The sequence below is a fragment of the Vombatus ursinus genome, unplaced genomic scaffold (assembly GCF_900497805.2).
Source record: "Vombatus ursinus unplaced genomic scaffold, bare-nosed wombat genome assembly UNPS02004691.1, whole genome shotgun sequence".
In the NCBI taxonomy this organism is placed as follows: Eukaryota; Metazoa; Chordata; class Mammalia; order Diprotodontia; family Vombatidae; genus Vombatus; species Vombatus ursinus.
Genome location: NW_020944469.1, coordinates 6578746 through 6605952, shown reverse-complemented (window position 1 = coordinate 6605952; position 27207 = coordinate 6578746). Strand labels below are relative to the sequence as shown.

General features: G+C 39.7%; 1 protein-coding gene across 1 annotated transcript in view; it reads left to right on the top strand.

The window, feature by feature from the left end:
- Positions 1–23689, top strand: part of CHM (CHM, Rab escort protein 1) — a 207773-nt gene extending 184084 nt beyond the window's left edge. The window contains exons 16-17 of the transcript XR_003567081.1: positions 15194–15294; positions 22387–23689. The gene's annotated coding sequence lies outside the window, so the exon portion shown is untranslated. The remainder of the gene's footprint in view (positions 1–15193; positions 15295–22386) is intronic.
- The last annotated feature ends 3518 nt before the right edge of the window (positions 23690–27207 follow it).

Below are 27207 nucleotides of genomic sequence, written 5' to 3'. Positions count from 1 at the left end.
GGAGCAACTTGGATGGGAAAAAAAGTTTCATCTTTATTTTCACTAACCTCTAACTGAAATTTGGCATTTCCTTCAATTACTTAAAAACATTCTTAGAAAGGGTCCATAGGCCAGCTGGCCAGACGGGTGCCTGGCACAAAAACAGTTAAGGAACCTTGCTGTAAGTTTGACCCCCTTGCTGATCAAGCAAAACCCTTTATGGGTGTCCCACACGTGGGAAAAGCCAGAAAACTGGTATTTTGATTGTTTTATTCACATATACAATATATAATGCCCTCGGTAACATTATTCCTTTCTTATTTTCCATAAAAGGTTTGATTTTTGTTTAGGTAAAGATTTTTGTTGTTTTTCTTTAGAGATACAAAGTAGGAATTTTTCCCCCTCCACACCTAGCCTTTGCCTCAATCTTATAAAGATGACCCTGAGTTCTCAAAGGCAGTGCCAATGAAGCATTGAATGTCAACGAACCTAGTAATCCCAGCTAGAAAATCTAACATTCTGCCTGGTGTAGTGGATTTTGAGGTAGAGTAGTGAAGCTCAGAGAGGCCTATGACCAGGGTTGCAGGATGATGATTTTTTTCAGCCAAGGCAACTCACCAAGACCATCTCCTAAGACACAGAAGAGTTGCCATCTGCATTAGTGAAGGGATTTATTAGTGAAGGGAATTATGATTTTAAATATATATATATATATATACATATATATATATATATGGTTTTAAAAGGTTACAGAGCAATATGGTTTTGGCTATTACTGATAAGGTATGTTTGGTTATCAACTTAACTGATAAGCTGAGAATTACCTATTCTTATTTATTCTCTTTTTATTATTTTATTAAGGAGTGGCACCTTCCACTCAATGATGAACATTCTCATACCTGGTCATACCCTACACATCCTAGTGATTCTTAACCCATCTGGGTCATCATCCATACCCCATTCTCAATTCCCTACCACCCTATTCCTTATTCCCATCCCCCTAACACCTTCTACCCCAAAGTTCAACTGCATATTACCCATCCTTCCACTGTGCCCTCTGTTCCATAGGCAATATACTTTTCTTCATCCTAAATCTTTTCTTCTCCCACTCCTTACATCTTCTAGTTATCATTGGAATCTGGTTCCTCCCTGATGACACAGCCTCCCTGACCACCTTTCCAGGACTGGTTGCACCTTTATTCATTCCACTTGGCTCACTGGTTGAGGCAGCAGTGTTGGAATTTTCCTTGTTCCTCTTTGCCACTTGTAGATTCTCCCCCTTACCTCTGTATCACTCAGTAAACTTTCCTCTCAATGAAAATCCTGGTAGTTGTTATCTGAAGACCTCCAGGTTACTCCCCTTCCTTCCTCAATGAGTTTGATACCTGGATCACATTTTTTCCTCTCCTTCCCAAATCCTTCTCTCATACTAGGGGACTTCAACATACATGCATGCAGACACACATACTTGCATGCAGACACATGTACTTGCATACATACATACATATTTGCCTCTCCCTCAGACACCCTCACCACTCAACCAACTCACTTCCCATAACGTACTCCTCCATCCCACCTCAACTGAACACAAAGATGATCATACCCTTGATCTTACCATCTCCCACAAATGTACTACCTCCATGTTCAAGAACTCTCAATTTCTCTCATGTGACCATAATCTATTGGCTTTCCACCTCTCCCTTTGCCTTCATTTATCAAATCCTACTCTTCATTCACACTGTGACCTTCAGTCCCTTGATCCATCATTTCTCTCCCAGGTCGTCTCCATGGTACTAGCTGCTCTCTCCTCTTTTCCACATCTTGAGCCCTTGATGAATCACTTCCACTCTACACTGTTCTCTTTCTTTGGGTCCCTGCCCCCCTTACCATTTTGCTGATTGTGTCCTGCCAAGCCTCAGCCTTGGATGACTTGACCATTTCCATCTTTACTTCTACATACTTGTGACTGAAAGTAGGTGCAGAAAACTATGCAAACATTTTCACTGAGTCCACTACAAATTTATGTTATACAACTTCAATTAGGCCCACACTGCCACTAGGCAATCCTTCTACACCTCCATTATCAGTTCACTATTCCACTCTGCACCATGGCTCTTCCAGACTTTGTCATCTGTCTTCAGATCAATCTTGACCCCTCCTCCCTCCACTCTCTCAGATAAGAAACTTGCCTCATATTTCAAAGGAAAAATTGAAGCCAAGCATTGTGAGCTCCCTCTTTTCCCTTCCTCCTCATTTTATATCATTCAGATGCCTTCTGCCACTATCTCCTCCTTCACCCGTCTTACACAAAGAGATAGCCCTTCTACTTGCCAAGGCCAACCTTTCCACCTGCACAAGCAATTTCATTCCCTCCTGTGTTCTCCAATAAATTGACCCCTCTGTCATCCTCACTCTTTCATTTACCTTCAACCTCTTCCTATCTCCTGGCTCTTTCCCTACTGCTGGCAAACATGGCCATGTCTCACCTATCCTCAAAAAACCCGACAGTTTATCCTTCCATCCCTGCTAACCATTGTCCTCTATCTCTTCTCCCCTTTCTTCAAAGTTGCCAAAGTCCTCGGCCTTCTGTAATAGGTAGGTGCCTTTCTGTCCTCTCATTCATTTCTTAACCCCTCACGATCCAGCTTCTGATGTTATCCTTCCACAGAAACTGCTCTCTCCAAAGTTATCAATGATCTCTTAATTGCCAAATCCGTGACCTTTTCTCATTGTCTTTTTCCTCAACTACTCTGCAGCGTTTGACACTTTTAATCACCCTCTTTTCCTTGATATTCTCTTCTCTCTACATTTTTGAGATACCATGACACTACTCTTTCCTGGTTCTCCTTCATGTGAGACTGTTCCTTCGAAGTCTCCTTTGCTGGATCCTCATCCATGTCATGCCCACTTACCATCGGTGTTCCACAGGACTGTGTCCTGGGCCCTCTCCTCTTCTCTTTCTATATTATTTAACTTGGTGATCTCATCCGCTGCCATGGATTTAATTATTGTCTCTATGCTGATGATTCTCAAATCTACCTATCCTGCTCTAACCTTTCTGATGATCTCCAGTCTTGCCTGTTGAACTTCCTTTTAGATATCTTGAATTGGACATTCAATAGTAAATAAGCATTTATTAAGCACCTACTATGTGCCGTGTACTGTGCTGGCACTAGTGATACAAAAAGAGACAAACGACAGTCCCTGGTCTTGAGTTGCTCACAATCTAATCTTGCGCCCAGTAGACATCTTAAACTGAACATATCCAAAACTGAATTCGTTATCTTTCCCCTTAAACTCTCCCCTGTCCTGCCTTCCCTGTTACTGTAGAGGGCAACACTATCCTCCCAGTCCCTCAGGCTCACAACCTAGGGGTCATCCTGGACTCCTCGCTGTTTCTCACCTCCCAGATCCAAGCTGTTGCCATGGCCTGTCAATTTTACCTTTACAGCATCTCTCAAATATATCCTCTTCTCTCCTTTGACACTGCCACAACTCTAGTGCAGGTTTTCATCACCTCATGCTTGGACTACTGCAACAGCCTGTTGGTGGATCTGCCTGGCACCAGTCTTTCCCCACTTCAATCCATCCTCCATTCAGCCACTAAAGTGATTTTCCTAAAGCACAGGTCTGATCATGTCACTCCCCTACTCAATATACTCTAGTGGCTCCCTATTGCCTCCAAGGTCAAATACAAAATGCTCTGTTTCTCATTCTAAGCCCTTCGTAACCTACACTGCTCCTACCTCTTCAATCTCCTTGTACCTTACCCCCAACACATACTCTTTGATTCAGTGACATTGGCCACCTTATTGTTTCTGAAGACACCCTATTTCTCAAATCTGGCATTTTTCTCTGACTATCCCCCATGCCTACAATGTTCTTCCTCCTCATTTCCACCTACTGGCTTTCCTGGTTTCCTTCAAGTCCCAACTATGGGCTAAACCAGGTTGAGGGTAACTGACCCTGTCAGTGAGTTAGGGGGTGTCTACCCCAAGCATGTGAAGACTTTCCCTGGAGGAATGGGCAGATGAGAACAGCTTGTTCCAAGGGCCATGAAGTGGCTGAAGCAGGAGCTGTGGAGCTCTCAGAGCTTGGTCAGACTTTGAAGACATCAAGATCATCCGCTGCATCCCAGGCCGTCGCCCGTCATCCTTGACTTTTGTCTTGCCACAGGACTTCTATGACTCATGTGCAAAGCAAGACATTACCTTGGGATGTCATTGGTCCTCTTCGAAAACAAAGGACAAACAACAAAATCCCATCCTCTACAGAAGTGGTGTCAAACTCTCATAGAAATGGAGGCCATTAAACGGCACTAAGGATCCCTGCAGGGTGCATATTGACCTAGAAAATGACACATTAACATTATCTGTGTTTGATTACATTTTCTTTTATCTTGTTAAATGTTTTCCAATTATATTTTAATCTGTTTTGGGCCACACTTGGGAATGTTAGATAGATTCCTATTACGAGAAGAGTGAAGATCAAGACAAATTCTGAAGAGGACAACACTGTCATCGAACCCACATCTGCAACATCAAAAGGGAGTATGAACTGGTCTGAAGCCCAAAAAGGCTTCTTAGAAGAACTCAAGAAGGATTTTAAAAGTCAAATGAGAGAGGTAGAGGAGTCCTTTAAAAGTACAATTGGCCAATTGAAAAAAAAAGTACACTGAAGAAAACAAGTCCCTAAAACACACAATTGGCCAATTGGAAAAAAAGTACAATGAAGAAAATAAATCCCTTAGAAATACAATTGACCAATTGGAGAAGAAAGTACAAAATCTAACAGAAAAAAACAATATGTTAAAGTTAGAAGAGAAAGAGTTAACTGGGAAAAATTTTTACAGCAAGTTTCTCCAATAAATGCCTCATTTTAAAGATAAAGAACCGATTCAAATGTATAAGAGTAAGATCAGTACCCCAATTTATAAATAGTCAAGAGACATGAACAGTTTTCAAAGGAAGTAGTCCAAACTTTCCCCAACTATATGAAAAATTGTTCCACATCACTAGTAATTAGAGAAGTACACATTAAAACTCTGGGGTTCTACTTCTTACCCATTAGATTGACAAAGAGGACAAAAAGAAAATGACAGATGGTGAAGGAGTTGTGGGAAAACAGCTGTCAATTGGTCTAGCCATTCTGGAAAGAAATTTGGAAGAATACTGCCAAAGACACCAAGCTGTACATATCCTTTGAGTGATACCACTACTTTGACTCTGAACCCTCGCTCCCAAGAGATAAAAAAAGAAGAAAAGGAGCCAAAGTATTTACAGCACTTCTTTTGACAAAGAATGGGAAACTAAGGATGTATCCATCAGTTGAGGAATGGCTGAATGAATAAATGAATGACATATGACTAATAAAATACTATTTTGCCATGAGAAATGATGAAAAACCTGGATGCAGACTGAACAGAATCAGGAGAACAATACACACAATAACAATATTGTAAAGACAACTATCTTGGAAAGACCTATGAGTGCTCCTCAGTGCAGTGACCAACCACCATTCCAGAAGATGAATGATGAAGCATGCTACACACCTCTTCACAGAGAGGCAATGGAGAGTTTTTTCGAGGCATCAATCAGTTCTACTGATTTTTTCTCTTTTTCCTCTTTATTTAAAAAAAATTATTTGTATAAGGAATGACTCCCTAGGAGGTAGGAGGGGGAATAAGGAGCAATACAAGAGGAAACTTAGGTAGCATAAAAGCAAAAGTTATCAATAAAATCTATTTTTTAAAATGTTTGTTGGATTAGGTTTTTTTCTTCTTTCCATATCATATACTGTATTGATCTAGGTTTGTTTCATTCACCCTAACCAGTCAGTATAAGCTCCTTGAGGGCTGGGATGATTTTATTGCTGTCATTGTATCTCCAGTGCCTTGTCAAATCAAGTCAGCAAACATTTATTAAGAGCCCACTATGTTCCAGGAACTGTGAGTCCCTGCCTTCAAGAGCTTACATTCTAATATGGAAGAAAACACACAAAAGGAAGCTGAAAAAGGTAGTGGGGTAAGTATTTTATCTATATTCACCCACCTGGCCACACACACACACACACACACACACACACTGTTGGGATACCATCTATCTGGATATACATGTGTGTGTGTGTAAGTATAAATATATGTATGTGTGTGACTATGTATGAATTATATACATATTTCTCTAGGAAGATAGATTTCATCATTTATCTAGACCAGGGTAAGGAACCTGCAGCCTCGAGGCCACATGTGGCCTTCTAGGGCCTTGGGTGCGGCCTTTTGACTGAGCCCAGGTTTTACAGAACAAATCCTTTTATTAAGGAGAATTGTTCTGTGAAGTTTGGATCCAGTCAAAGGGCCGCACTTGAGGACTTAGAGGACCACATGTGGCCTCAAAGCCACAGGTTCCACACCCCTGATCTAGACAGTGTCCCAAAAGTCTTAGTGCAGTTTTATGCTCCAATGATCCTTTCATCTTGATGTATGAAAATATTCAGTTTACTACTAACTTGCTAGGAAAAGTAGCTATATTATTACTAGAAAAAAAAAAGGAGTTGAGATATACTCATAATGATGGAGCTCTTTCAGAGTGGATGTCTTGAAAGTTGACCTTTCTAAAACCTCAAAGTTGTATCTATTCCAATATGCACCTCTTCTGTGTATACTTTATCTGGTCCAGCTCTTTTAAGTGCCATTTCTACTTCCTCATATAGCACATCAGGGATTGTGATGTTAGAGTTTAAATATGTGAACTCTTCTATCATTGATGGGAAAAAAATTTGTCATAGAAATCTTGACAAAATCTTTTCATGTTTCATCTGTTTGTTGTTTTCCTTCTAGTTTCATCCTATAATACTCGTAAAGTTTCTGTAAACTCACCTTTCCCTCCATGGATTTTTTTTTCGGTTTCATGAAATTGTATTGTTTCTACTCTTCCTCCACCTAGCTTTTTGCAGATGACTTTAGATTCTAAACTGGCTTTGCTGTTATATCTTTTTATTTTTGCATAGCAAGAAGATTGTGTTTGGCTCAGTCATATTCTAGGATCTTGTGGCTTCCTGATTGTTGTTACTTTACTTATGATTATGGGATCATAGATCTACAACTGGAAGGAATCTTAGAGATCATCTAGTCCTACCCCTCAGTTTTACAGATGAAGCAATTGATAATCAGAAAGATTAAGTAACTTGTCAAATAGGTAGTAAATAGTAGAACCAGATATTGGACTCAAGTCATCTGACTCCAAATTCAGTGCTATTTCCACTGCACATCAATTAAATTTCTGGAGGACATAGTGATCATCTATGTTGATTTCAGTTCCTTTATCCATTTCCCATTTTTCAGTGTCAACAACTTGCTTACATAGATTAGCTTGGAGCTGTTATAATTCCACATCGTATCTTGTTTATTCTTCTAATTTAAAGCAATGGAATAAGACTTACAAGACTTAAAAATACCTTCTTTTTTACTTTATATGGTTGAATTTTTTAAAATACCACCTGTATTTGATATGAGAATTATTAACATAATTTCAAAAGTATTTTTTTCAGATAATTTCATAAAGCATGAAACCAAAGATAAAAGGTCTGTGCCTAGAGATTTCTGACTGTTAGAAATGAGCAAAGTACCAGAAAATGGTTTTGTTTCATTGAGCTGATGTGATTGCCAACAAACAACAAAGAGGGTTTTTGTGAGCCTTAAAATTGCTATCTATAAATCTTCGTTAAGACAGGAAAAACTGTGCTTGCATGAAATGCCTTCGTGCTTGGACAACTGGATTTGCAAACTGAAAGGGTAGATGGACAGATCTTTGAATATCATTTATCTTTGGGATCCTTTGGAAATAATATTTTTGACTGCCTGATTCGAGAAGGTTAAATGAGTTGTAGCTTTGCCCTATTTTAAGGAAATCCTCAATGAGGAAAATCCAAATTTACAAAATTGACAAATTAGAGGATGTGACCATTCACACCCCAAAGGTCTTTAGGAAAGAATTTGAGATTCCTTTAAGTAGAAGCTGTTCCCTTAGTGTGTTCAAGTGTTTTACAAATCATTAACTAGTAGGCAAAGAGAGCTAGGAGCCACTGTGATAGAAGATCAATGGAAGATGGATCAGGTTTGAAATAATAACGTAATTCAGAGGGAAAATCAAATGGGATCTACCAAAATCTACTTTACACAAGAGGCCCACTTGGATTTAACTGTCTCAAGGAGTACAATACCTCTATTTCCAGTTACTGGATTGGATTAGTAAAACAATGTGAAATTGATTTCCAAAATGCCACATTATACTTGATTCCTGTTTTTCATTAATGCTTTCTGGTTATGGTTTTCTTGATCAAGATATAATATTGCGGAATTCTTTAGTTTATTTTTCCTAGTATAAGTTAGACCATTATCCTACTAACTAATGCTGAAAATTCAAAAGTTGTTTGGAGTCACAGAATATTTGAACATAGATTTTTATACAATACAGCCTGGAAAAGCTGCCTAAATTATAGCCCCCCCCCCTCGCCCAAACAGCAAAGATTTTCTCTAGAAGTTATAAGCCTTATTACCGTTCAGTGTATGTATAGCTAGAGATATGAGGGTTCCCTGCAGAACCAGGACACAAATATAACTGGTATGACTCCTAATAGACACATTCCTAGAGAACATGCAATTTGTTGGATTTAAACACTACTGATGTCGGTGAAGGATGTTGCTATATTCTGACCATCTTTGGGCCTCATTTTATTGATCTGTAAAATGAGGGGGTTAGACTAGACAATGTCTTCCAGCTCTGACATGCTGTGATTCTGTAACACACACCCTTTTTAGACATCTATATTGATATTTTCTTAACTAAAGGTAATACTAGGTTTCCAGTACATTTTTGTTTAACTACTTCTTGTTCAGTCCATTTGAATTTCTTCCCTCACTGATTGTACAATTCTCTTCAGTTGTGGGCTTTAGGTGGTAAGTTATTTCATATCTTGTCCTTTAAAGTATCCTTCTGTGTTCAAACAATATGGTAATGGCCACAGGTTATGCAACTTTGGAGTCTAGTTCTATTTAAGATGTTTGCATGTTTTCATCCATCTTTGACATTTTCCCTTTGTTTTTTAAAAGTCTGATGTATTGGTATTTCTTTGAATGTGACTTCTTTATGCTTTCTCGATGCCTGGAGAATGTCTTAGGGATTTTGCCGTTCTTCAATTTTGTGCTTTAGTGAGCTCTTGAGGATTTCTCATCATTAATTCTCTGCTCTAAAAGTATTGTCTGAACTAGTTCATGCTGGAAAATTTTTCTCTATTTAGGTCCTCAAATTTTATGGGGTTGCAATGAATCTAATGTATGTGGCTTTTCTTTTGTTTTTCAGATTTGTTATTTTGTCCTCTGCACCCTTTAAAAAAGCAGTTGTAGAGTTAGGAAGACCTGAGTCCCACCTCTAGTCTTTTCTGTCACATAGTTTCTTTTTTCTCTTAAAAAAAAAAAACAGATTTTTTTGTTGATATCTTTTGGCTTTACATTGTCTAGATTTCCCTACTGCCCTCCTTCCCTTCCCTGTGAGCCATCCTTTTATAACTAGTAATTTTTTAAAGGAAAACAGGAAGAAGAAAAAAAGTTCAGTAAAACCAATTAATATTCCACTCTTGTATATGCCCCACCTCTACAAAGGAACAAGGGAAGGAGTATTTTCATTTTGCTTCTTTGGGGCCAAGCTTACTCTTTATAATTTTGCAACATTCGTTTTAATTTTGCATTGTGGTAGTTATTCTTTCCATTTACAGTGTTGTGGTTATTGTATATATAGTTTTCCTTGCTCTGCTTACTTCATTTTGCATCAATTCATGAAAATCTTATGCTTCTTTGGATTCATCATGCTGCCCAGGATGAGGCAGCTAGGTAGCACAGTGGATGGAGTGCTGGGCCTGAAGTCAGGAAGTCTTGAGCTCAAATCTAGCCTTAGACACTTACTAGCTATGTGATCCTGGGTGAGTCATTGAACCTCAGTTTGCCTCAGTTTCCTCAAATGTAAAATGGGGATAATAATGGTACCTCCCTCTCAGGGTGGTTGTAAGGATCAAATGAAATATTTGTTAAAAACAAAACAAAAAAATTAGCACAGTGCCTGGCTCATAGTAGAAGCTATATATAATGCTTATTCCTTTCCTCATATTCCGGGGTCATTTCTTATAGTTTTGTCATATTAGTTATATTCACAGTTGCAGTTCCATTATATTCATATACCATAATTTGTTTAGCCATTCCTCAATCAGTGGACATCATTTACCTTGCTTCCAGTTCTTTGTTGTGACAAAAAGTGCTGCTATAAAGATTTTGGTGTATATAGAGACTTTCTTTTTGTTATTGATTTCCTTGGGGTAGGTACCTAGCAGTAGAATCTCTGGGTCAAAGGATATGGACATTTTAACTGTTTTATTTGCATAATTCCAAATTGCATTCTAGAATGGTTATACTAATTCACAACTCCACCACCAGTGCATTAGTATGCCAGTCTTTCCACAGCCCTCCAACATTGACTATTCCCAGTTTTTGTCATATTTGCCAATTTGCTGGGTTTGACGTAAAATCTCAGGGTTGTTTTGATTTGCATTTCTCCTAATATTAGTGATTTGGAGCATTTTTTAAGTATGATTGTTAATAGTTTGAAATTCTTCCTTTGAGAACCTTTTGTTCATAGCCTTTGACTACCTCTTGTTGGGGACTGGTTTCTGGTATTATTTGTTTCTGTTAGTTGTCAATATATTTTGAATACCAAACCATCATTGGATTTTTGATACCAAGGTTTTTTTCTCAGTTACCTGCTTCCCTTCCCAACTTAGATGAAATAATTTGGTTTGTGCAGAAGCTTTTCAATTTTATGAAATCAAAGTTATCTGTTTTATCTTTTTTAACTCCCTTTAGCCTTTATTTGGCTAAAAATTTACCCTCTATGCATTTCTGTGGAAAGTATATGATTTGCTTCTCTTCTAAATTTTTTATGGTACGAACTTTAATATTAAGGTCACATACCCATTTTGAATCCGTTTTGGAATATGGTATAAGCCTGCCGGGGTGGGGAACCTGTGACCTCGAGGCCACATGTGGCCCTGTTTGACTGAATCTAAACTTCACAGAACAAATCCCCATAATAAAAAAGATTTGTTCTGTAAAGCTTGGACTCAGTCAAAATGCTGAACCTGAGGGCCTAGAAAGCCACATGTGGCCTCGAAGCCGCAGAAGCTCCACCCCTGGATTTCAAGGTTATGGTTTAAGCCTTCATTTTGCCAAACTGCTTTTCATTTTTTCTAGAATTTCTTATCAAATAGGGGTTTTTTCCTAGGCAATTTATGTTTTCAGGTTTGTCAAATACTGGGCTATTGAGTTCCATTAATCATGGTTGTCCCTTGTCTAATCTTTTCCATTGATCTACTTTTCTATTTATTTATTCAGTACCAAATGGTTTTGATGGCTGCTGCAGCTTTATAATATAATTTGAGGTCTGAAAGTGCTCTTCTACCTTTATCTCTGTCTCTTTCCCTTAATTGCCCTCAATACCCTAGATCTCTTGTTTCTCTTAATGATTTTTGTTACTATTTTATTGAATTTGATACAGCATCCCTTTGATAGCCTGATATAGCATTATAAGTGTAAATTAACTTTGGTTGCATTGTCAATTTTATTATGTTGGCAGGACCCAGCCATGAGCTTAGTATACTCCTCTGACTATTTAAGTTGTTCTTTATTTCTTTAAGGAGCACTTTGTAATTGAATCTACACAACTCTTTTGTGTACTTTGGTAGATAAAACCCCAGATAGTTTATGCATCTTGTAGTTATTTTTAATGGGATTTCCCCTTTCTATCATTTCCTCTTGGGAGCCATTGGCATTGTTTAGAAATGCTGTGGATGTTTATGGGTTTATTTTGAGCCATGCAATGTTGCTGCAGCTATCAATTGTCTCAATTAGCTTCTCTTCTGAGTCTCTAGGGTATTCTAAGTAAACTCTCATGTCCTCAGCAGATCAGGAGTTTTCTCTTCCCTCTGCCTATCTTTCTGCCTTTAATTTCCTTCTCTTGTCGCATTGCTCGTTAGTATTTGTAGAACTGTATCAAAAAAGAACAGGAATCGGAGATATGTTGGCTTCACTCCTGGTCCATCTCTTTGTTGAATTGCTGGTTTTCTGGTAGAAGTTGGGATGAGAGGAGGGAAGTTGCACAAGTGGCCTAGGGGAAAGCTGGAGCTGCTGGAGGGATGGGGGAGGGGTCGATTGCTCACTTGCCCCACTGATAGCTGCCAGGTGTGAGTCATTGGCACTGATAGGGGTGGGGCCTGAGCAGCCGTTCTACAGGCAGAGGAGAAGAAACTGAGATGTGAGGCTATGGAGTCCAACCCTTTCTCACTGTACAGTGGAGGAAACTGAGGTCCAAGGAGGAGAAGGGACTTGCCCATAGTTAGTGGTGATCACCCAGAGTGGCCTGGAAGCCCAGGCCCTCTGCCTCCACCTCCACAGCTCTCTTCCCTGGAACCTACTGGCTCTTACCCCTTTTCTAGGTATGTAATTTTCTCCCTTGGCTCCTTCTTTTGTGTTTCTGTGGCTTATTGTTGTGTGTTGGTGGAATGAGAGGTGATTTTGTTGCCCCCATCCCACTTTCCTGTACCGCGAAGGGGTATAAAGGCAGGACAAGGTACTAGCAGCCTAAGACCCAAGGTATAGAACTAAAAATCCCCACCTGTGACTTGCTCCCAACACCGTCTGCCTTTCCAGCCAAGTTGGCCTGCCTCTCATCATGCCCTGTATGCACCATGTTTGGCTCATGCCAGCCGCCATGTCTAGAATGGACTCCCTCCCCGCTCCAGTATCCCCTTGTTAAAATCTTTTTTTTTCCTTCCCAGACCAACGTGAGTATCGTTTCCTCTTCCATGAAGTGTTCCCTGATTCTATACCCATGTAGACACACACATTAGCAAATTCACAGGTGCATCGTTGTTTGTAGTAGTGTGGTGTGGTTGATAAAGTGCCGAACTTGGAATGAAAATACCTAAGTTCCCGTCCCACCTCAGAAGCTTCCTAGCCATGTGACTGTGGGCAAGTGGCATATCACCTCTGAGCCTCAGTCTCCTCATCTGTAAAAAAAAAAAAATGGGCATAGTAATGCAGGGTTGTTGTAATGAAAACTCTTTGTGAGCGTTGAAGGACTATGTAAGCGTGAGTTATTATTTTGTGTCTCTTAATTCCCCTATGCCCATATTATAATGTAATATAATTATAACCCTTGAGGGTTAGAACTGGGCCTTTTTTCATCTTTGTATCTCCACCACCTATCACAGTGTATTGCACATAGGTGTTTTGTGGATTAAATTCATGCCTTGGGCAATTTACTATGTTATGAAATATTAACATTGAAAGAAGTACACAAGGAATAATATACATATAGGGGTTCAAGTTAGGGTTAGAAAAGCAACATTTTTATAATGTATTCATCTGAAAAAGGATGCTGCAGGTGCATCAGAGGAAACATGATCTAAGTATTTTAGTAGGCTACCAGTGCCATAGTCAACAGTTAGATGTGACTTCCAAAAAACCTCATGAAACCATAGCCTGTATCATGAGACAATGCAACCAGAATGCAGGAGGCAATAATTCCAGTGCACTTTGGCCAGGTCGGACCACATTAGGCACTTTACACTCAATTCCAGGTGCCACATTTTAGGAAGGCCACAGCGATTGGCCAGAGGAGAGCAACTGAAATGGGGAGAGGCCCTGAAACTGACATCTGAACGGTGGCTGAAAGAACTGGGAATGCTGTGTGGAAAGGATTGGGGGGTGGGGCTTGCATGCATGTAGTTTTAAACCTTGTTCCTGGATGCTTTGGCATCCTGGGGATTCTTATTCAGGTACAGGTTGGAGTAGATGACCTCTAAGGTTTCTCGCCCCCGACTCTGAGATTTGCTGCTTCTTGGAAACTTGGGCCTCTATCGTCTTGCTTATACTCCTTTTGTCATATTTCTATGATAGGCAATCCCTCTCCACATCTGGTCCATTTCCTCTTAGATGCTCTATAATACTGTCCTTCAATGAAGTGTCTAAGTAACACGCCTCCAGGTTTACAACTTCTTTTCAGCCTAGTTGAACCCTCAGTCCTCAAACCTGATTCTCTACTGCCTTTGTAGGCAGATCTTATTAAGGTAACTGCTCCCAGAAGCACCTGAAATCTGGCCCTAAGGCCTAGGAAGGGGAGAATGAATCTGAAATTCTAGCTTCGGGAATTATGCTTTTGGGGGGAGCAGAATTTGTTATGCATTCCACCATTATCTTTATTTACAGGTTCTGTCCTAATAGAGGCTGGTGCCTACCAATCAGAGAAGTGCTGTAAATCTCCTGGGCAATTGAGGCTTAGAAACTTGACAGGGTCAAATCTCTCCCTCTCCATCTCTCCATCTCTCCATCTCTCCATCTTTCCATCTTCACACACATACACTGGTTGCCTGCATGGGAGGTCTATTCAAAGGAAAACTGTAATAGAAAATACTCACTCCTGGATTTGGGTATGTGGGAAGAAAATTGGCTTGAATGTATATAAAAACCTGTCTGTATTTGTTGAAAGACTTCTGAAATGAACAACACCATATGCTTACATATGTGGTGTGTGTGTATACATATATACCCATATATATGTTTATATGTGTGTGTGTATTGCGTGTGTTTGTTGTTTAATCACATCTGACCCTTTGTGACCCCATTTGGGGTTTTCTAGGCAAAGATACTAGAGTGGTTTGCCATTTCCTTTTCCAGCTCATTTTACAGAAATGGAACTGAGGCAAACAAGGTTAAGGAACTTGCCCAGGGTCACACACCTAGTAAGTGTCTGAGGCCTGATTTGAACTCAGGTCTTCCTGACTCCAGGCCTCGCACACTATCCACTGTACCACCTAGATGCCCATGTATGTGTATGTATGCTGGTAAATGCTTCCATTGAAGACCTCAAACTCTGTTGGTGTGGGGGCAGGGGGAAGAGGGTGGTGGAATTTATTTGAGAGAGATTTCCAGTTCTAAAGAGAAGTTAACATTTTTTCCTACTACTCTCAACTGTACCAAAATGGGCCTTCCCAAATAATTCTAAATAACAATCCTAATAACAGGTTATATTATAGAACACAAATTTTGCTACTGTTCCTTTAGTCTCGTTTTACTTAAAAACTAATGTCTCATGCCCAAATATCTCTTTTCCAGCACCAGATGCCTGTAATGCAGGCATTTGAAATAAATCTGAGGACCAGATACAGCCAAGATGTCCAAGAGTCTTCAAGAACCATATATCAAGGTGATCCCTGGTATGTCTTTCCACAGTTAGAATAACAAAGAATTCTTTTAGAGATTAGAGAAATGGTGTCAATATGTCATGTGGTTTTAGCCCTTGCTTCTCCTGCCAGGCAGGATCCCTGAGGAATTTGTTTGTTCATTGAAGATCCGGGTAGGTAGGCAAAGCTAGAAATAAATTCCTTCATGCTCAAGATATCTGCTGGGTTTTATCTACCTCTTAAAGTTGAGAGTAGCCTGGTGTTTGTTATCCTTGTTTGTTTGTTTACTGGAAACTAGTTGTTAGCAAAAGAATCCTTCTGGGTAATGTCCATTAGGAGCCTTGGGGTAAATCATTCCACCTCAGGTATAATTCAAGGATCAGGGTTTCCTTCAGCATGGATATTTGTACTCTGGCACAGCTCACAACCACTAGCCCTGCCTTGGTATATAGTCTTCATGTGGTAGAGCTGAAACAATTCATCATTCAGTAGGCAACTTTTATTGGTGAACCTCTGTTTGAACTTTCTTTACCTAATTTGGTAAAATCACTCTCATTTAGTTTTGAATGTTCACAAAAACTGGTAAATACCATCTTTTCTGGGTGTGATTCCTACTGACTTTGCCATCACTGGCAGCAAAGTGAAAACCTATCAACATAGGTAGCAGATTTTGGCTTAAGTCTATTGAGATTGACATGTTTTTGAGAAATAAGGCCACTCAATCATCCAATGAATATTTGTTGAGCAACTACTGTGTACAAGACATTGTGTTACTTTGGGAAATGACAGTCTCCTTACTTAGCTTTTGAATCCCTTCACAACCTGATCCCAACCTATCTTTCCAGCCTAATTGTACATTATTCCCTCTACTGCACTGATACAGCCAAACTGGCCTTCTCTGAATTCCTTACACATCATCCACTTCCCATCTCTGTGCCTTTGCCCTGGCTATTGTTGATGCCCAGAATGAACTACCTCTTTACCTCTTATTAATAGAGTCTTTCTTCCCTAAGCCCACCTTCTGTATGAAGCTTTACCTGATCCTTTCAGCTGTTAATGTTCTCCCTATCAACTCCCTAACATTTAACTACTTTACATTTATTTTCTTCATATTTATTCTGTTTATATGTCTATATATACACATATGTATATGCACACCTGTGTATATATACTTATCTCCTCCAGGAGGACATAAGCACCTTAAAGTCATCAACATTTGTATTTTGTCTCCAGAACCCCAGTGCCTTGCACAGAGACACTTTTGAAAAATACGAATCAAATTGAAATCTAGAATAAAAAGATTCCAAAACCCTCTTCCAAATCATACCTGAGCCACAAAATGAAGTCTCCTTTGCACCTCTCTTTTCAGGACCTTTGACTGTCCTTCACAAAAAAGGAGGTGACTTTATCGTCCCCTTAGTTTACTAATTTGGCTTCACAAGGATTTCAGTAAATGTTATGCATGAGGATTATGCTTTGTTCCTTCTGGTGTGAGTATATAAGTCTGGTGTATATGACATAAAAATGGGAAAGATAATTGCAGCTGCCTTCCAGGATGGTTGTGAGGATCAAATGACACAGTATTTGTAAAGCACTTTGCAAACCATAAAGCAAGCTAGCTAGAAGTGGATAAGCTTGACTTGGATTTGGGGCCAAACTCTAGAATGTGTTTTTAAAGGGATGGTTGGTGAACATCTAGAAATGGAAACAGTCGTCAGAGCCTGCCTGGCTTCATCAAGAACAGGTCATGGTATACATTTTTCACTTTCTTGATGTTTCTTGCCTTATATTTTTTGCAACATGGAAATATATGGAAATATATTTTACATGATTTCACATGTATAGTTGATATTGCATTTCTTGCCTTCTCAATGGGTGAGGGAGGGGGAGAATTCCAAACTCAAATTTTTTTAAAAAGATTAAAATAAAAAAATAAACTTATTTTTTGAAAAAAGAAGAGGTCATGCTAGATTAACCTAATTTTCCCTTTTTTTTGACAGCTATTAAACTTGTAAATGAGGAGAGTACTGTAGGTATAATTCACCTAGGTTTTAGTGAAGCATTTGACAAGTCTCTCATTCTATTCTTGTGGACAAGAGGGAGAGATGGGGGCTAGATGGCAGTACACGTAGATGAATTCAGGACTGACGGATCATCTATACCCATTGAAATGTCATTAGTGATTCAACATCAACTTGGAAGGGGATTTATACCAAAGTAAGCCAGCGATCTGTGTTTGACCATATAGTGTTTGATATTTTTTTATTAGTGACTGAAATGGCATGCTTATGAAATTTGCAGATGACACAAAAATAGGAATGAAAGGTAATATAATGAGTTACAAATAAGGATCCAAAAAGATCTCAACAGGCTAGAATTTTGTACTATATCTACTAAGATCAAATTAAGTCTAGATAAATGTGAAGTTGGTAATAAAGTGGATTTTTTTTTGAACCCAAGTACAAGATGGAGGAGGTATGACTAGAGAGTAGTTCATCTGTAAAAGATTTGGGGATTTTAATGGACTTGCAAGCTCAGTAGGTCGACAGTATGATATATTAACATCATCTTAGGCTTCAAGAAATAAGGAGGTTGTAGAGTCACTCTGCTCTGGCCACACAACATATGAAAAAAGTGATGTTCTGTTGGAGGTGCTGTATTTTAGGAAAGGTATTGATAAGATGGACACCACCCAGAAGAGGACAGCCAGTATATTAAAGGAACTCACAGGAGTGCCATAGGAGAATCACTTGAAGCAACTGAGAATGTTTGGCCTGAAGAAGAGAAGATTGATAGAGACATGGTAAGTGTCTTCAAGCATGAAAGAAGATTAGAGTTGGTCCGCTGAGCCCTGGAGAGGCCTCAGGAGAAAGTGGCTTCCTTTTTCAGAATGTTGTCCAGTGGACATTCAGCGACCATTTGTCAGGCGTGTTATAGAGCAGAGTGTTCAGGTATAGGTTGGACTTTCTTGTCCTCTGAGGTCCCTTCCAACTCTGATACTCTGTCATTGAATTTTTGACAAAAGATCAGATGCTAAAATGTCAACATTTGAGGTCCTGGATGTTTTAGCAAATGCCTTTTATTTGTTTTATCTCCCTATCCTTTAAAAATCGTATTCTTTTATCTTTCTGTGGAATTGTTATGCCCAGGTTAATGAAATCATGTGTCACTCTAGGAATCCCCAAATCCTAGGCCTACAGGAGACCTTCCAAATTATGTGTAAATTGTTCCAGATAATTGTTCCGTTCAAGATCAAGTTAAAAACAGCATTTACGAAGCACTTTGCATGAGGCATCGGACTTTGAGCTGGAAGGAAACCTAGGGCCTAGTCCAATCCCATCGTTTTACAGAGGTTGAAACTTAAAGCCCAAGAGATGAAGGGACTTGCTAAAGCACATATCTATTAACAATTTAGAACTAAGAAGTAAATCCCCTCACCAGTGGGGCTCAGTCACAAGAACTAGTGGCAAGATACATAATTTGATCCCGTGGCCAAAGGGAGTCATGAGAAGAGTTATATGATTATGTAACCAAGACTGAATTCGATTGGGACCGTCCGATGGGTGTAACATCTCTTCCTGATGCTTAAGAAAGGGAATGCAGAGAGGTGGGAGTCATTGGCCACCACCTGGACGAGGACTTCCAGAAGGCAGAGGGTGGGATTATAATGTGCCTTCCACTCTCAGGAGTCAGGTGTCCATGCCATGACTGGAATCTTGGGCTTGGAGAAGAGATTAAGACGTGTAGGAATGAAACTTCTCCCTGTGGAGAACTTAGCAATTCCTCTGATTGACTTCATTGTATTTGCTCACCTACTCACTATAGGAGAACGGCCTCTTTCTGTTGCTTGTATTGACCAAAACCAAGTTTTTTTTTTGTTTCTGTCACACTTGGAATTAATTGACTCTTGTGGTATATGTGCAATGTGGAGGTATCCACTGTGACCCTCCCCAGAAGAACACCATGGTGGAGAAGCAGTACTAGGCTACTACATGGAGGAGGGGACTGCTGATGTGACTGTGGGGATGATCCAAAGCTATGTTGGGAAGGGGAGATCTGATAGAGTGGTGATTGTGGCTCCTTTCTGATAGAGAACCCTGTACGGGATGCACACTGCTATCCAGGTTGTATTAACAGTATTGTTGCATTAGTGTGTTCTCTCAGGAGAAGAATCCCAACGTCCTCCTGAAGTCGCCCATACCACTTTGGGTTGTGCTAGAAAACACTTCAGAGAACAGCTCAAAAGAAGAGGCCTATAGTAATCTGATACTCCTATTTTCATCCACATGATGGAATTTTTGGCACATAGTAGGCACTTCATAAATGTTTATTCTTTTCCTACTTGGGCTGTCCAAGTGTCTCTGGGCCTCACTACAGAAGGGCACCTCACCAACATCTCTCTTTTTCTCGACATACATTTCCTAAATTCTACTTTGTCTTGGAGTGGCTTCAAAGATCAGAATTACCTGGTAAGGCTGCAAAAATTCATTGCACTCTCGCCCCATCACGCCAGCTCCCAAATGTGACTGTTTGCTTACTCGGCTTCTAGCAGCTGACCTTTGATATATGAAATACTTATTTGATATTATTCTCAATACTGGACCATACTTGTTCTCTCTATATATAATGTTATACATATAATATTATTACATATTACCATATGTACTCCAAGAGCTTATTAAATTATAGTGTGACAGAAACAAAAAGACTTTTTTTTTCTTTTGGTCAGTACCATTCTCCAAGAGAGAGCAGGTGAGCAAATAAAATCGAGTATGGAGAATAATATTAAAGAAGTATTCCATATGTGTACATGAAATACTTATTTTGATTTTGTATATAAAATATTATTAATGGTGTATGTTATCAACATGATGGAAATAGGAGGGCCCAATTAATCTGGGCTCCCTCTTTTGAGCAGTGCTCTGAAGTGGTCTCCATTATGGCCCAAAGTGGTATGGGGCTACTCCAGGTGGAATTTCAGGAGGTGGGTGGAATTGTTCTCATGAGAGATCTCTAAGTAGAGGTTGGACAGAGAGCCAGAATGGCTTTAATGCTTAGCAATGGTACTTCTTTTTGAGTCGTGACCACTCTCAATAATGCTGTGCTTCAGTACCAAAAATGAAACCGTGAGCTCATTGATATGGGCTTTCCTGATGCAGTTCACGCCCCCTCCCTCCCAATCTGTATCTTTTCATCCTGTACCATCCTTGTCCAGGAGCTCCCATGAGTCTCTCTGTAGAGTATCTTCTCAGTATACTAAAAGCCTTCCTCTGGATTGTTCAATTTTCTTTCTTCAAAAAAATTGACTCTGAACTCAAACATGTTCAAACAGGAACACTGCCTTATATAGAAAAGAACAGAAAAGAGAAGTGTATATGAAAATGTGAACTTCTGGTAGCTGCAGTTTTTTAAAATGTATGTGAAATTTAACATGGCAATAAGAAGGCTGCTTTGCTTATTTGTATTCCCTTACAAACTTCATTTTCTTGTGCGTCGTTTAATGTTTTGTTGATTCTCTCTCTCTTTGTCATTCTCTCTCTGTCATTCTCATTCTCTCTGTGTCTTTCTCATTCTCTCTTTCTTTTTCTCTTCCTCCCTCCTATCACTATCATCACCCACCCCCTGCCCTTGGGCTGAAGCACTCTCTTCTTATATAAATACAGTCAAGCAAAACAAACACATTGCTTGTATCGGAAAATACATGTCCTATTCTGCACCTGCAGGCCACCAGCTCTCTGCCAAGAGGTAGGAAACCTGCATTCTCCTCAGTCTTCTAAAACTGTGATTAGCCCTTGCATTGATCAGAGTTCTGAAGTCTTTCAAAGTTGCCTTTCTTTTTTTGTGCTGATTGTGATCACTTTGTAATGTGTTTTCCCAGTTCTGCTCACTTAGGCTGCATCACGTCAAACAAGTCTTGTGTTTTAACTTTCTCTGGGTACCTACCAGTACAGCACCAGAGACAGCTGGTGGCACAGTGGACAGAGCACCGGGCCTGGATTTAGAAATGCCCAAATTCAAGTCTGGCATCACACACTTATAAGCTGTATGATTCTTAGCAAGACATTTAAGCTTTCTCAGCCTCAGTTTCCTCATTTTTAAAATGAGGATCATAATAACATCTACCTCCTAGGCTTATTGTGAGGACCAAATGAGATGATATTTGGAAAGCACTCAGAACAGTGCCTGACACATAGTAGGTGATTAATAAATGCTTGTTCCCTTCCTCCTTGGGCTTGTCCTGCTGTTACCCTGGTCCTCGCTACCTGATTAGTACCTCTCTTTTCCTGGACATACATTTCCTAAATTATACTTGCCTTAGAGTGGCGTCAAAGATCAGAAATTCACTGCACACTGGCCCCATCATGCCAGCTTCCAAATGTGACTGCCTGCTCTGCTCCCCACAGTTGACATACATTTAATTCTGATAGGGATCAAGGGAAGCGAGGCAAGCTCTTAACCTTTATAATCAGCTTTCTCTGTTTAGCTGGTAGCACTGGGCAAAAGGTGCCAGGGGGGAGGGTGGTGAAATTGCTACCCTTCTGTGCTTAAAGGCCTGCAGGAATGAGACTGATGGTTTGGGAAAAACTTCTTGGGAGAGAAGGAGGTGAATGTATTCAGTGGATAAGGTCATTGGGAGAAAAATACAGTTGACTCCCACAACATATCATGAATAAGTGATTCGCTTCCCTCTGTGGAAGCGAAACGGAATGGAAAACATTGACCAAAATAAACAAGAAGCCACGTTAAGCTCCTGTGAATTAGGTCTTGGGATTTATGGAAGTATTGTGGACATATGAAGTGGCTGCGATTCAGACGCAGAAGAGGCACTAAAAGGATCTGAATGTAGTTAGCTATTTCTCCTGCTGCTCGATTGGTTTCCATCAGCCACAGAGTCTAGAATGCTTTCAGTAGTATTTGTCTTTGCCACGATCAGAAGACTAGAATTTGGTCCTTGCATCCCAAAGGTAGCTAGTAACAGGGTCAACATTTGAACCCAAGGCCTTGGACTCCAAATCCAATTCTCTTTCCACAATATTACCCTTCTAACTCTTAAAAAAAAAGATGTATGTCATTTAAAATTTTTCATTAGCTTCTAAACATTCCATCTTCTTTGTTTTGTCCCAGGCTCAATAGCATTATTGTGAGCTTTTCTGCTTTGCCGTATTTGTGTACCGGAGTACAGAATGATTCACTTGGACGCTCTGAGTTATGGAAAGTAGATATGATATGGCTGCCCACCAGACCTGCTTTTCTTAAAGAGACAGCTCCTCATTCCTCTCAGAAGGCTTGATTGGGAGCATTAACACCTCTTTGCTTGCAGAATAAATGAAGACTTGGAGATCAATTGCCTAAGGAAATCATAGTAGGATTATGCTGTAACCCTGAAGTGACAGACACATTACTTCTGACTTCACCTAATACATCTGGCAGTACAGTACACACAGACTCTGTCATTATGAGTTGAATCAAATTGAACCGGACCTACTGATGTGGCCCCCTCCAGGGCCTAAGAACCAAGGTCACCCAATGCAAGGGGAGTTCAAGGGTCATACCTCAGGATGATCGTAGTTGTTTTCTTATTGCCAAGGCTTTTAAGCTTTTGGCCCCTACCTCGTTGCAGCAACACATCCTTGAAGTTGTGTGAGCTCAGAGTCTGGTTAACAACAGTGAAATCTAGGCCTAATCAACCATCTTTCTGCTGTTTAAACCTATAGAGTACAAGCTCCCTGGAAGCAAAGGGCCAATTTTCTTTCCTCTTTGTATCTCCAACATCCAGTACACTTTGTTGTGCGTTGCAGATGTTTAAATGCATGTTGATGGGAACTGAATTGTCTACTGGCAGTCTGTCACTTGAGGATACTTAAGGCCAAAGCCTACTTCAGGTGCCACCTTCTACACAAGTCCTTCTCTGATTCCCCAGCTGTTACACTCTCTCTTTCTTGAAAATATCTGATTTCTTCGTATTTACCGGTCACATCCTATCGTGGTCTTCTTGCAAGGTACCCTTGATATACCTGTATACCCTAGAATTGAGTTGTCTAAAGTCAGTCTGATTTCTCCTGAGGAGCAGGGACGTGAATACTGCCCCCAACAGTGACAAAGGGTAAAATCTACTTCTGCCATAAGTAGTAGCCACACTTCTCCAGTGTTGTTTATCGGAGAAAATCAACAGTGAGTGTTAATGGTATGCTGTAAATATGTGCTGGGGGAAAATGCTGAGGACAGGTGCAAACAATTTCTGTGTGGAAAATCAAATACAACTATAATGATATGTGAAGGAAGAACAGATGTTTCATAGACCAAGTACCATTCCCTTCATTCATGTGTTCCTTATTAAAAAGCAAAGTCACTTTCACTGACCAATAGAAACATTGCTTTGTTTGGGGTTTAATACAAACACAAATAATTAAAGGGTAACATAAAATGACATTTTATTGAAATGTGTTTTGCTTGGATGGGCGGTTTGCTGGCAGATTGTATATGTCTTCGTTGTTTAATTAGGACTTAATGTTAATGTCATTACGTTGCTGCCTGATGATGCTGTGGCTTCTGCTCTTTATGAGCAAGTAATGAAGGAAGTGCTCTGCCTCTGCAATTCATAATTCAGAAGTTAATTTTATCAAATATCTTCATTTTCATAGGTGGTTGAAATGAGTTGTCATTCTTGGGGGAATGGATATCATTGGGCCTCATAATGTTTACATATGATTTAGAGATTATAAACTGTCTTTGAAAGAAAGCATAGTGTTTTGGGCAGAGTCAGGAAGGGTTCAAATGCTGTCTCTAATGCATTTGCCAGGTAGCTCTCTAAGACGATGATGCAGACTTGCAGATACATATCAGCAGTTTCTAACCCAGGTGTTCCTCATACTCATGAAATAATAACTCGGAATCAAAAATAACCCAACTACCTTAACATTCAATTCAATTTAACTTTAACCCAAGAGATATTTCTTCAGAACATGCTCTGTGGAAGGCACTGTAGTAAGTCCAGTGGGAGATAGATGAATAAAGCACCATCCAGTCTCTTGATTAGCTTGCAGGCTCATAAAAGCATGTATTTAGAAAACACTTTACAAATAAAAGAAAAAAACCTTTTCTCACAACAAACCTCTAGAGTGGGTAGTGTAAGTGTAGCATTTGTAAGCTCTGAGGATCCTTGTTCCAACTCCCACTATCACCCATGAGTCAAGTCCCATAGAGCAAGGCTGTATCTGCCCCTTCAGACTTCTCGGGGGCGTCTTTCTCTACTGCTATTAATCTGACCCTCCAGTGTCATCTCAATTAGTGTTTTTACTGAGAAGATTCAGCAAGAAGAAAAATACAAACATTCCCCCCAAAACTGGGGGGACACATCCTTCTTTATACTATCTCAGTCCTGAAGGAGAGTGGACTTACACTTAAAGCAATTTCTATATGACATACCCAACCCCACTCAAGTTCATTTCTGAATTCAGCATAGCATGAATGAGTTGCTATAGCTTCTCAACTGCCTTCAGTCTATACTAGGTCAACTGGTTGCTCCAAACTTTATTCCTTACCATATTAGCTGGTCTCAAAATCTGGCATGACTTCTGATCCCTAGATCAGTGGCTTGCCATTCTGACCTTTTGAAGCTCTCAAGGCCATAGCCATCTCCACTACCTAATAATGATAATAACCTAATAGCAGGAAAAAGTACCTGTAAAAAGGTCTATATTCACATACCACATGTGGGCAATGAATGGCGAGGGCCTGAGGCCTCTTTCCTTCCTCAGGTTACAGTATGTCTCTCTCAGTCCAACGCAGCAAGGCTGAAAAAAGCAAGAAACTTGTTTTGTCCAGTTATGTCCTTTTGAATACACCCCATTTTTAGCTCAGCAGCCAATTAGAAGTTTGTCTCCTCACCATGTGGTTAGATGACAGAAATCAGTTAGAGTGTCTGAGCATGTCCCAAATCTGGGAGCAGGGCCCTTCCATCGCACATCATCAGGCCATTCTAGAGGACTCTCCAGCATGTTCCACATGCTCTGAGGATGGGGTAACCATTGGCCAGGTTCCAATTACCTAAGTATGACTAAAATTGTTAGGTATGGGACTAAAAATGTCCCAATTTTTAAAAAAGGAAAGAAAATGGAGTTTGCATACATAGGCCAGTGAACTAGTACAATTTGATGGATCTGGCCTAGATTGAATGGCAACATCCCATAGTAATTATTGAAGGCTTGATGTCACTTTGGAAGGTCTTCAGTAGAGTGCCTCAGGGAACTGTGCTTGGCCCTATGGGGTTTTTTAAAAATCATTTTCATCAATGACTTTCATAAAAGCATAAATGACATGCTTATCAAATGTGATGTGTTGTGCAAATGTTGCAGAGTTGGAAGGGATGCCCAACATTTTAGATGACAGTAAGGATTTGAAAAGCCCTTGACAAGCTAAAACATTGAGCTGAATAAGATGAAATCTAGTAGGAACTGCTGAGATTTTACTGAGATTTAAAAAAAAAATGCCAACTTCACAAATACAAAATGAAACGGGCATGGTAAAACTATAATTTATTTGAAAAAAATCTGAGGGTTTTTGGTAGACTGCAAATTTGGTATGAATTAAGAGTGACATATGACAGCCCCAAACGCTAATGTGATTGTAGACTATTTTAGGAGAGGCAGAAGGTCCAGGACTAGGAAAGTGGCCAGACAACTTAGGGACTTTTGTTTTGATTTGAGACACAACATTTTGGGAAAAGAATTAATGCAAAGTCAGAGCTATTGGACATTTTTAATAAATGGAGCATTATTATCTGCAAATTTGTAGAATAAATGGAACAAAGCCAAGTAAAGGACCCATTCTAAGAAACAAGAATAATTTCCATTTTAAGTTATCCATACGCTGACTCTTTTTAAGTTTTTGTTTTTTTTTTTGGTTTATAAGTTGATATTTGGAAACAGTTCCTTTAAGAAAATGTATCTTTCCCCTTCAGTCTTGAGTAGCCCCCACCTATTTTTCAAAGAGCATAAATAAACTGACTCAATCAGAATAATTCCAAATCAGTCAGGTTCAAATTAACCAAGTGTTACTGCATTACCAAGCCAGGTATATGACATTGCCCACTTCTCACAACAATGTTATGTCAGCACCATCCTTAAATGATGATGGCATGTAGACTTCTAGCTTAATTTCAGGTTGACTCTTAAATGAAAACATTCTGCCTGCATGACTTCTAATTTCAATAACTCCATTGTGTACTTTTACAGCTGTGGTCCTCTTTGTTTGGAGCTCTTTTTCTTTTTCATTATTCCCACCTAACATCAATAAAATTACTGATGCTGTCTTTAGGAAGTGTTAGTACAAAATTCTGTTTGAAAATATCAGGGAGTAGTTGGGGATTATGAACCTCAGAGGTGCTTTAAAAAGCTCTTCACATGCTTAATACACACAGCACCATAGAGTAAGCCTCCCCAGGGTATTGGTGCCCATGAAGATAATTAGCATGGCATGGAGAAGAGTAACCCTGTGCAGAAAGTGAGAATAATTCTCACTCAGATTTTAATATTTCAAAAGATTTGTGATTTCATCGATGCGGGCAACCCTCCATGCCTCAGCAAACACGATGGCATGAAATACCTTGGTCAAAATAGCTTCTCACCTGGTGACCAGCCGCCTGGTGATGAGAACAGGTAACGTTCATATAACAATACAGTTACAAAGAATTTGACATGTACTTGTCTCTTGATTCTTATGACAATTTAATTTTGGGGGTAATACCAATACTAATCCTATTTTTCAAGTCCATTACCCAAGTTCTTACAGTGAGTTAGCAAAATCAAGAATTTAAGCCTTTTTCTGACTTTAGGCCCAGTGCCTTTTCCTCTGTGTTGGAGGTGCCTCTGGGCACTCATAACCAACAGAATGGGGCTGGGCACACCATTTGCATCAACTGAGAACCCTGAGCCTTATTGTAGCTGC